General features: G+C 32.8%; 1 non-coding gene across 1 annotated transcript; it reads left to right on the top strand.

The window, feature by feature from the left end:
- The first annotated feature begins 2,241 nt into the window (after positions 1-2,241).
- On the top strand, positions 2,242-2,334 carry LOC118922678 (small nucleolar SNORD12/SNORD106). The gene has a single exon (XR_005028846.1). It is a non-coding gene; the product is annotated as a small nucleolar SNORD12/SNORD106 (small nucleolar RNA).
- The last annotated feature ends 10,212 nt before the right edge of the window (positions 2,335-12,546 follow it).

The following is a 12,546-nucleotide window of genomic DNA, read 5'->3' as shown; positions in this document are numbered from 1 at the left end:
ATCTTTGCCATTTTAATTATTATGTGTCTTGGTGTTGCCCTCCTTGGATCCCTTGTCATGGGAGTTCTGTGTACCTCTGTGGTCTGAGAGGCCATTTCCTCCCTTAGTTTGGGGAAGTTTTCAGCAATTATTTCTTTATAGACACTTTCTATCTCTTTTTCTCTCTTCTTCTTCTTCTGGTACCCCTATAGTGCAGATATTGTTCCATTTAATTGGTCACTCAGTTCTCTTAGAATTCTTTCATTCCTGGAGATCCTTTTATCTCTCTCTGCATCAGCTTCTCTGCGTTCCTGTTCTCTGTTTTCTAGTCCATTAATGGTCTCTTGCATCTCGTCCATTCTGTTTTGAAGTCCTTCCAGAGCTTGTTTTATTTCTGTATTCTCCCTCCTTAGTTCTTAAATATTTCTCTGCAAGTCCATCAGCATGGTTATGACTTTTGTTTTGAATTCTTTCTCAGGAAGACTGGTTAAATCTATCTCCCCAGGTTCCTTCTCAGGGGAAGATGCAGCAGATGTCAAAGCTGTGTGAGTTAGTCTTGTCTTGATCAAATTTTTTTGCCTTTTCATGTTGATAGGTGCATTGGTGAGCTATTTACTTTCTGTCAGCTGGGAGGTCCAAGGCTTTCCACTAGCTCCTGGCCTTTCTTTACTGGGACAACTGCGACCCCTAGTGGCTTTTATTGGGCAATTGCGTGTAGACTGGGTCTCTGTATCTTGTCCTGCGGGTATGGAGGAAGCTCCCTTGCTGTGGGCGTGGCCAGCCTCAGGCTGATGCTCTGCTATGGCCAGGCCCTGAGGGGTAATGGATGGGGGGCTGTTTGGCTGTTTACCTCCATGAGGTGTCTCAAAGCTGTTGCCCAGGGGGTTAGTGCACCTGGGGTTCCGTGGAATTTCCAGCTGCTGGACTGTGACCCGGGTAGCTTCCGTCCAGCTGTGGGGTCCCTGTCCCTTTAAGACTTTCAAAAAGCACTCGCTTTTCTTTGTCACAGGGGCGCCGACTTCGGGACCTGCTCAAAGGTCTTGCTGTCCTGTTTCCCTAATTTTCAGCACTCCACGCATGCACTGTGTGTTCGCTCTGGTGTGACTGGGTAGGGCTGGGTGCTTAGCAGTCCTGTGCTCCCTCTCCCTCCCCGCTCCGACTCCTCTCCTCCCGCCGGGAGCTGGGGTGAGGGGCGCTCGGGTCCCGCCGAGCCGGGGCTCGTATCTTACCGCTTTTACCAGGCGATGGGTTCTTGCAGGTGTGGATGTAGTCTGGCTGTTGTCCTGTGTCTTCTGGTCTCTCTTTTAGGGATAGTTGTATTTGTTTTTGGGAGGAGATTCCCACTGTCCTACTCACACCGCCATCTTGGCTCCCTATCCCTGTGTTGTCTTTTTGATGACAGTTATTCTCTCAGGTGTGAGGGAACATCTCACTGTGGTTCTGATTTGCATTTCCCTGATGATTAGTGATGTTGAGCATGTTTTCATGTACCTGTTTGCCACAAGTATGTCTTCTTTGGAAACACACATATTCTGTTCCTCTGGCCATCGATAAACTGGATTGTTTAGTTGCTGCTGTTATTGATTTGTATGATTCTTTATATATTTTGTATATCATGCCCTTATCAAGTATATGGCTTACAAATATTTTCTCCCATTCTGTAGATTGCCTTTTCGTTTTGTTGATTGTTACTTCCACTGTGCAGAGATTTTCAGTTTGATATAATCACACTTGTTTTTCCCTTGTTGCTTATACTTGTCGTGTCATATTGAGAGAAATCATTGTCAAGACTTAATTTTCCATGCCTAGCTCCTGACCTGTATATTAACTAACTAAATATTAAATATTTTCTAAATTGTAGCATTCAAATATAAAATACTCAGTCTTTAACAATGCTATGCAGCCTAAGTAATGTAATAAGTAACATAAAAAGGGATGATTAACCAGGTGCTGATATCTTGTGATGTGACTATTCCAGATGTAGTCCCCTTTCTAGAAAAGTTATAGAGCCTGGTACTTAGTGAACAGTTTTAGTTTTGGCGAATTAATTTTCTCTGTTCTAATAAACAGAAACCCCTAGATCATTGCTTTTCATCTGGCAGGAACAGTAGTGCACGTTTTTATTCTTTTTCAGTGGCAGGTACCTTGTTTGCATCGTAAGTTTATTTCAGCAATTCATTCATATAGTCAAAAATGGGAAACTGGTGTGCCGGACACAGTTGAAGGAGTTTGACATACATCCAGGAATATATAGAAGAGGATTCCTGCAGCTGATGACATAGTTGTTTTCCCCTCAGATCGACCCTATTGATCTAACTGAACTATTTATTAGCCAGTTTTGTCTGACGCATTGGAAAAAGAAAAAAAGAAAAACTAAATTAAAGAATTCCATATTGCATGGGGCTTAAAATTATAATTAAGATAAACCAAGCATAAATAGGAGATATAAATAAGAAAATTATTAGTTTATTAAGTGAAAAAAATGTTATTTTTAAATTAAAAGAATAGAATGATGCTGGAAGGGTGTATTACAATTTTGAAAACGTTGGTGAAGGTAAACTACATTTGAACAATGCTTTGAAGGAGAAGAAAGTTAGCCAGACAGATATTTACAAAAGTATTCCAGGCAGACAGAACTACCAGTGTGAAAGCTCCATGGGTAGGAGAGAGCCCGGTGCATTTACAAATAAATGCTGACAATTACACACACATGCTCTTACCAGCACAGAGGTAGTGATACCTGGGATAGCTGGGGTGCAGTGAATCTGCAGTCAAAGTGGCAGATGAAGATGCAGATGACCCAAACGTCCCAGGGTATTGTAAGGCACTGAAAGGATTTCGGCTTCTACTTTGAGAGAAATGGGGAGTTTCGGGAATGTTTTGAGTAGGGAAGTAACATGATACAATCTATCTTTCCAAAAGATTACTTTGGCTTCTGCATTGAGCATAGGCTATTGCGAAGAAAGAGAAGAGCAGGGGAACTATTGGAATCTAAGTGTGGAACTATCTAGGTGGTAGCAGAGAAGATTGTGAGAAGTTCTCAGTCCTTGGATATAATGTTTAAGTAGAGCCTATGGGATGCTCCTGACAGAATGAGGGAGAGAGAGAGAAATCAAGGAAGATTCCAAAACTTCTGGACTGAGCAACAGAAGAATAAAGGGTAAGTAAAGCAGAATAAAGTCACCAACAAATGAGAAGGGAAACATGACAGGAAAAAAAAGAAAGAGCAAGTTTGAATGAACACAGACACCCAACAATAGATTTGGAGTAGAAAGTTGTAAATACTGCTTGAAACTCTGTAAAGATTGACATTGAGAACATGAATTTGGGGAAAGTGTCATATGATGTAGATTTAGAATTACATATCATTGTGATCTTAAATGGTATACTCATAATTTTTAATTAGGATTAACATATTTTCAAATGTTTACAAGATATCCATTACCTTTCTTTCACTGTCATTTCGTCTTTCACTTATTTGTAGATATGTCTTATATATTTACATTTGTCACATGTTTTAAATATTTTTTCCAAGTTTTTAATATTTTTCCCCACATTTTTGTTATTTATTTATTTATTTATTTTTTATGATTAGAGGCCCCTAATTTAATGTAGTTGAATACATCAATACTTTCCTGTGTGTTTCATTGTTTTTTTAACTTTTGGTATTTCTACAATTCTCATTCCATTTAAACTTTATACTTAAAACATTTCGTAGGTTTTGCCTAGCAATTTTAGGTGGTTTTAACTGGAAACTTCTATCTTAATCCATATAATCTGTCATATTATTGGAAATGAACCCAGATTTACTTACATTGAAAATGAAAATAATGGACAAGTTTATAGGCTAAGTGAATAGATTAAAGACATAAGTGTAAAATTAAAGTATAGAAGTTATCTGAAAATTGAATAGATATTTGTTAGATTGTGGTGTGAAAAAGTTATTCAAACTGGAAGCAACAAACAATCACAAAAAGGCTGTTAAGACTATTGCATAAATTATAAAGCCTTAGTGTATCATAGAATATACCATGATTAAGACAAAATGAAGTGAAAATATGAATAGTAAGCAAAACATACTTGGTTATTGAATACTGTATATAAATAACTCATGCAATTTATGGGAAAACATTAGAATCCCAGAGAGTAATTAGGAATATTAAGTGAAAAGTTCACTTCATACAAGAAGTTGTAAATAAATGTAAGGGAAAATGTTCACCTCCAACAGTAATAAAAAAATGTAAATTAAAACAATGATGTTTTAGTTAATATATAAGCAGACCTTTCAGATTAATAGATAGTAAGACTTAAAGGACATGTAGAAATAACTGTAAATTGATATATCCTATTTGGAAAACAGTATGACAATATAAATCATGAGCCTTAAAAATGCTCACAAGCTTTGTCCTAGTAATCCAATTACTATGGGTTTATTGCATACAAATTTAAAACACTAAAATGTATACATTCCAATTTATGATTGTTTAGACTATCCTAAGCAAATTGTCTATGTATATAATGAACTGACCCAACCAATGGTCCACTGGGTGAACGCCATATTCACTTGGGTGTGTATCAATCTTCTTTTGAATGTTAGAGGTGGGGTGAATAGGATTTATATGTTCCCATGCCCTTGAGTTTAGGTGACTACATCATGATGAAAGGAAATTTCACAATGAATCAGTTTCAAGGTAAAAAAAGAAAAACAGACATTTATAAGCAAGCAAAGCCATTCAACTTATTGAACCTATCTATATTTATAGGCAAACCTCTTTCTGACCACCAATACAATGAAAAAGAAATTTCTATTTCTGTTTCTCCCATATGCAGATGAGAACATTACATAACGTCTCTTTTTGAATCAGATAGAGGGATACACAGGTCACATAGTGGAGACAATACGATCAATTCTCTGTAAAGTGGACCAACAGACCACAGTCTTGGAGACTTGATAGTTATATAAAAAATGTTAGCTTGCTGAGTATTTAGACATCATCATGTAAGAGCAATTGTTTTGTCACACCACTGCTAAAAGTATATATGAAAACACCATGAGTTTTCCAATCAAAAACACTTGTAAAATTAAGGTAATATGACAATAATATTGAATTATAACAGAAATAATACTTATAATCTTAATTAGCCACCCTTAAATTTAGTGATTCAGTTTAAGATTTTGTACATACACACACACACACAAACAGTGTATTATTCATACTATAAAATTTTTAGTAAATCACATAAATTGATAATTAGGGAAGTGATTATTTTCAACATCAAATTTTTATATTCAATATATGTGGCTACATATGTTAATTCTAACAAGAGTCTTAATTTTCCCTAATTTTTTTATCTCTTATGTGAAAAGGCAAAATTCAAAAAGCAAACTGTGATTATAATAAGATATATTTTAAGGGAATTACTAAAGTGAATATTAGTTTTGACAGTATTTGACAGTATTTTCTGAATAATTATTTCTATTTAAAATACTTTATTTAATCTTAAAGTTATGCTAAAAAGATAATGAAGAGTAAATTAAGAAACATCCCAATACATACAGTCATATAAATATGGTTGGAAATATCTTGAGATATATGAGGTATAGAGCAATAATTTTGAGGAAACACTCAGATAACAAAGATTTTGGTGCTGTGTGTCTTAGCATTTACACTGATTCTACTGAATTAAATACTTCATATTTTAGTTTAGTTCATAAGTTGTTTGTTGTGGCTATATATATATACATATATATATATATATGAACAGTGAATAATGGGACTTTGAAACTGCAGCCACACAATAAATGTGCCAAGTAGGTACATACATGGATAACCACAATCACATAAGTGAGATCATTTTCAAATAAAATTTTTGGTAATTTTTCATTTCTCCCTATTTTTTATCGTTGAAACATAGAATTTTCCAAGATTTTATTAGATGAAATCACTGACTATAGATAGTGAATGACAGGTCTTAGTTCAGTCAGAATTGCATGCAGAGTTTAACATTGGTTTTACTATTGATCTCCAAAGACAAGGGGTGATTTATAGACTTTCTTCTACACCTCAAACACTATTTCTACTCCCTGACTGATTTTCTTGTTAACTCTCTCCCCATAAATCTGACTATTAACAAGATTTATTTGACATTCCCTAGTAGATCATTACTTTGTACACTAATAAACACTTGTACTGTCAAAGATTAGGGGTGATTATTTTAGGAAGTAATCAACTTGGTTTTAGTATATTCTGACTATACAGAGCAGATGGGAGAAAATTAAATGTTACTATTTATAAAACTTCCATTACAGAGAAAAAACAGTAAAAACAACAGAGAGATAAGCTGCTTTTTAATATACATAGTTAGCTGCTAACAAGCTGTGACACATTACTATAGATATGTAAAAATAAGTAAAGCAATAATGTTAATTATGAATGGTCAAGTAACAGAAAACTTACAAACACTAATATTTCAACATTTTCCTAAAAATACGCAAAACAGATGAATGTACTGAACATATATAGTTTATCATTTTACTAAAATATCTAAAATGTAGCTTTTTCACATTGTTTAAATATAACACTTAAAAGTGAGTGAAGTGCCCTAGTATCTCAATTTCATCTACTCTTTCAGCTCTATAATTAAACATGTGCTACATACACATAATTAAATTTTTCTAAGATTAGAATCTAAGTCCGTTAAGTTACCAGTAGAAAGATGGTACAGACTCCCAAGCTCTATCTTGAAAAATGTCAAGAATTGCTTTTAAATGTTCTATAAGAAAAGCAATAGAAGCTATAGGATTTTTATTTTACATTCACATTTTTAGTGCCTTTGATCATTTATTGACAAAATAAGATTTGTTATTTATTTTATGAAAAATCATATGTTTTCACAAATTCTTTTGGTGCACAGACTAAAAATTAACAGTCTGCTTACTCTCTTCAGCATTTTTTAACAGGAATGTTTTATATTCAAGGACATTTAGGGGAAAACTTGTTTTGATATTGTTAAAATACATATTCCCCAATACATCAAATTAGAGTTTGAATTGATTTATATTTAAGTTGTAACAAGCAGTACCATTTTGCCACTTATAAGCATTCTATTTATTTTAGTGAATAACTTAGTGTTCTATTAGGGGATGAAGAACTCTAAAAATTTTCCAGCAGCAGAATTTTTTAAAAAACAGATTCCTCCGTGGCAAAAACATGACTCAAAACATGTTATTTTATTTATATAAGAGAATTAATAGCACTGACTTAATTATAGTTACAAAAGACTTTATCTTTTTGTTTTAGTTTATTTTGTTTAATTATCCGTGGACAGAATATGAGTTTACTTTAAATATATTTTATAAACTGACAAAGTGAGTTTTGAAATATCAAAAGGCCCTATCAAAAGTTATGTGACCATTATAGGCGTATTTTCATGATTTGATACTTCCTTAGGCTTCTCTAAGCTTCTTTTCTATTATATTCTAAAATTTAGGTATTTCTTTAACAAATATGTAAATGTTTATATTTATGTATACAGTGCTGCGATCAGTACAATAAACAAAGTCAAGTGCCTGTTCTTTTGTTAGGAATGCTCTGTTCCAATGCAACAGACACATACTTTATATTTCATTAAATCTAAGGTACCATTAACTATAAAATGCACTATTGCAAAATACCCAAAATGAAAAAAAATAGCCAATTAAATTTTATATATACTTTCTTATTCCTGATTTTATTTTTACTGAAAAATTTTAGTCATTTGGACAGACATTTTCATCAGAAACTATCCTTGGGCATGTTATTAGACCAAACACATGACAACTAATGCCAACTAAGACCTTCCTGCTACCAGTCCAACAGCAACTGTACAATAACATAATATTTTAGAGATACTAACTTGTGGAAAAACACCAAAGAAAAAATAGAAAAGAAAATGACCCAATATAATTAAGCAGCAGAAGAGATGGGGAAATCACTGACAAGTCAAAATTAGACCTACTCATGTTTTCACTTCCAAAGAGAACACTATCATGTGAAAAATTACTTCCCCCTAATTAAAATAATACATCACTATGACATGTAAATATAACAATATAATCTCTTGGTGCTCTTAATAAAACTATAGAAAATATGTGGAATACATACATATATATTCCATATATTTATACAATTATTTGTAATAGTATAATACTACTATACGAAATTTTGAAGGTAAACAATAAACTCAGGAAATTGAAATATACCATGAAATACTGCTCTATGAACTCATCATAGGTTCCTTAACTATAAAGCAGCTACAATATCAGAGATTTTATCTATCACTTGATATATACTTAATTTTTTATGAACTGTTTCAGGCGGATATGATTATATATCAAAAACCCTAGACACTACCACAAAACTGTTATAACTACTAAATGAATTCACACATACATAAATGCATTTTTGTTTCTATACAGTTTTCACAGTATAAGTTTTAAAAGAAATAAAATAGAGAGAGGAGAGAGTGAGAGTGAGAGGTAGGGAAATAAAAGATAAAGTAGAGATCGTAGTTATAGACAATTCATTTAGGGACATATTTTTTAAATGGCAGGAAAGAAATTATGCAGTACCTAAAATGATAGCAGGATGAAGAAAACATGTTTTTTGACTCATGGAAAATATCTGACAAGGGAGTGGGAAGAATAGAGAAACCAAAGTCTGTAAGTAGGCAAGAAGAAACTGGATATATAGCAGCCATAAGTCTTTGCTACTATCATGGGTAATCCATCCATATTAATGGCAGTAAAATCATTTAAGACAGATAAAGGGAAACAAGCTTTGTTTTTAATGCATGGTAACTTTAGTGTTATATCTGAAAACGAGTCACTGAAAATCCAAGGTCAGGTAGACAAACTCATATGTAGCTTTGGGGGAAGTTTTATAGTTGACTTATAGAGGAACTTCTGTTTTTGAGAAAACAACATTTCTCCATTAAAGTACTGTCAAAATTTGATTATACTGTGTGGATGTATTTCTGAGGTCTCTATGCAGCTCAATTTATACATGTTGTTGCTTTTTGCTAATACCACACAGTCTTTATTATTGGAGCTTTATATCTTGAAATTGAATAATGTGAATCCTATAACTATGTTCTTTCTTTTACACATTATTTAGGCTATTCTAGTTCCTTTGCCTTTTCATATACATTTCAGAATTGTCATTTCTGCAAATAAAGCCTGCTAGTATTGTGAAGGGATTTTGTTGAATCTGGAAAGAAGACCAGGACAACTGACATCTTCAAAATATTGAGTCTTCTAAACCATAAACATTGTTTATCTTTCCATTTACTTAGATTTTTAATTGTTTTAATCAATGTTTTATAGTTTCTGCATACAGATTCTGCACATGGTATGTTAGAATTACACCTAAAGATTTCAATATTTAGTAATACTATAAATAGCATATTTGCAGTGATATTTCTATTTATGATATATATGTGTTTATATATATTATATATATGTAGATATTATTAGGCATTATATATGTATATATGTACAATATAAACATACTTTTAAATGTCTCTATATAAGAATATAATTGACTTTTCTATGTTGATCTTTCATCTAGCAACCTTGTGAATTCATTTGTGAACTGCAGGAACTTGTTTGTAGATGTTAATACATAAACATTTTTTAGTAGGCAATCAAATTATCTGTGAATACAAAAATTATTTATTCTTTGACAATATGTATGCCTTTTATTTATTTTTCTTGTCTTATTTACCTGGCTAGGATTTTCAGGACAATATTTAATAGGAATTTTGAGAAAGGATATGCTTGCCAAATTCCCATATTAAAGAGAAAGCATTTTATCTTTTATCACTAAGGTATTAGTGTAGTGTTATTGAAGATGTCCTTCACTAGATTGCTGAAGTCTCCTCTATACCTAGTTTCCTGAGGGTTTTTATTACGGATGCTTGTCAAATTGTGTCAGATAATTACCGGATCTTTTGAGATTATCATAAGGGTTTTTTTTTTTTTTTTTTTTTACTTAGCCTATATAAGTGGTGAATTCCATTTATGTCTGAATGATAGACGAATTTCATTCCTAGGATGAATTCCATTTGTTGTGATTTAATATCTATTTTACATATTGTTGCATCTGATTTGATACTGCCATGAGGATTTTATATCTAAGTTCTTGAAGGATGGAAGTTTATGGATTTCTTTCTTGTATTTTGTTTTTCTTTTGTTTTCTAGAATACACTGTTCAGAATGCATTAGTTTTTTTCAAAAAATTGGTAGAATGAATCAGTAAAATTATCTGGGCTTGCAATAATTTCCTTTGATTGGAGGGGGAGTGTGTGGGACTCAGTGTTTAAACTACAGATTCAATTGCCTTAATGGTTGTGAGATTATTGCAATAATCTATTTCCCCTTCAGTGACTTTATAGTTCCATCTTTCAAGGGATTGGTCCTTTTTATCTAAGCTGTCAATTTCATGGACACTGAGTTCATAGAATTTCCTTTTCTTTACTATTTTATTAAGAATCTATGGAGTTGGTAGTGATCTCACCTTTCTCATTACAGATATGGTAACACAGGACTTTTCTTTTTTTCTACCCCTCCCCCCCGTATCAGATTGTCTAGAGGTTTCAGTTTTATTTACCTTTTCAAAGTACCAAATTTTGGCTTCCTTTATTTTCTATTTTTTAACCAATTGTACTGACTTTTATTTATTCTTTATTGTTTCTCTCCTGCTTACTTTGCATTAATTACTCTTTATAAGAATGAAGCTAAAGTTACCTGTTTTAGATTTGTTTTTTTCTTTATCTAATATAAACATGTAATCCACAAATTTCTAAATAAATCTTTAGTGACAACTTTTGATATGACGCATTTTTTTCCCCAAATTTCCCCTGAAACTCTCCCTTTGTTCCAGGCATTATTTAGAAATGTGTTAATTTTCAAATACTTAGGATTTCCAAAATATCTACTATTGCTCTTATTCAGAAACTATTAAAAGGGAACAGAATTAGGATTGTGAATACATAGGAGCTTGGATTTCAAAAATTTAGTAGTAGTTTGTGAGGATATACCTCTCTATGTGTTAGAAACCTCTGGTTATTCTGAGGTAAGAATTGAACTATAATGTATAATGAGTCATAATGGTAAAGGAATTATTTACCTAGTGAGAATCTAGCATACCATCAAACTCCACATCTTATCTTGATATTGGTGTTTGGAAGAAGTCATATTTTCTATTGGTATTTATAATGATAGTGCTTGCAAATGTGCTCCACTTAACTGTCAGTGAGCTACTGTAGTGAATTTAGAATCTATCCCAACTCTTTAAGTTTTCTAATTAGAGAAATAACAAATTTCAGGTAGTAGCTCAAAAAATTAGGAGAAAACAGAATAACTATAGCCTAACTGGCTTAGAAAAATCTCTGACATTTAAATTTTGAAAAAAAAAATATGTGAGACAGGATTGATATAGAAAATAACAGGCAGGTTCTTAAGACCTGTCTGTTTTTAGTAGGAAAAAAAAGTGTTAATAAAAAAAAGAAAATCAGGAAAAAATGTTTTCTATCTTTTTACTGTGATTGGGGATGGAGAGAACAAAGATCTTATAAGGTATCAAAGAAGGCAGAGAGTGGGATCTACAAAGCAATTGTATCAAAATCACCTGAGGGCTTATTAAAAAAAAAATGCAGTCATGAGTCTCATTACAAGTCTACTGAATCAGAAGCTTTGGGACTTTTGGCCTAAAATCTGCATTTTAACAAGATTGCTATGTGTTTTATATGCACATTAAATCTTAGTAGCAGTATTTAGGCAGAAATTTGTCAGAGAAACCATTTTGCAAAGGAAGACTGTGCTGCCTTTCAAGGGATATTTTTGGTAGGGACCTGGCTATTAATTCAATTGGGATGAACCCTAGGGATGTATTTGAGGTTATTTAAATCCTGTAAAGAGTTTGATGTGAGCTGCAGATCAGCACATGGATTTAATTTATTTTGAATACTATCAGGAGAAAAAGGAAGAGAACGGATGGAAAAATTGGCATTTTCTTCAAACTGACTGAGCTGAGTTAATGTTATTTTCTTTGAAATAAGATAGGGGATAGAGGAATTGTTTCATTCTGGTTAAGAACTTATCATAATAAACTGATAATACCCATAAAAATAGTACATCAGCCTGTGGGTTGGATTAAGCAGTTTTAATAAGAAATCTGACTGAGGCAAAGAGGGTGTGAGATATGAAATATGAGGTAAGATAATAACTTTCCTAATTTGGATACCTCAATTCAAAGCCCCAAAGACTCTCAATCCAGTCTAAGTCCACTTTTTAGTTACTTTTTTCTCCCACCTGCCCAAGGCTGATTTAATTCTCTAAATAAGTATTACTGCCCAATTTTCCACCAGATTCCTCAGTAGCACAGTCTGAAGTAGGGAGACTCACTGAACTCCCATCCCCACTATTTCCTGCTGAATCTCAATAAATTCAGATTCTCTTAGTTTTAAGTAACAGTAAGTATAAGGGATCTGGAAAAGTTTAATAAAAAATAACAAATGATTGATAAT

Source organism: Manis pentadactyla, chromosome 7 (assembly GCF_030020395.1).
Source record: "Manis pentadactyla isolate mManPen7 chromosome 7, mManPen7.hap1, whole genome shotgun sequence".
Lineage (NCBI taxonomy): Eukaryota > Metazoa > Chordata > Mammalia > Pholidota > Manidae > Manis > Manis pentadactyla.
Note: the sequence above shows the minus strand (reverse complement) of the source record. Positions and strands in the feature narration are given on the sequence as shown.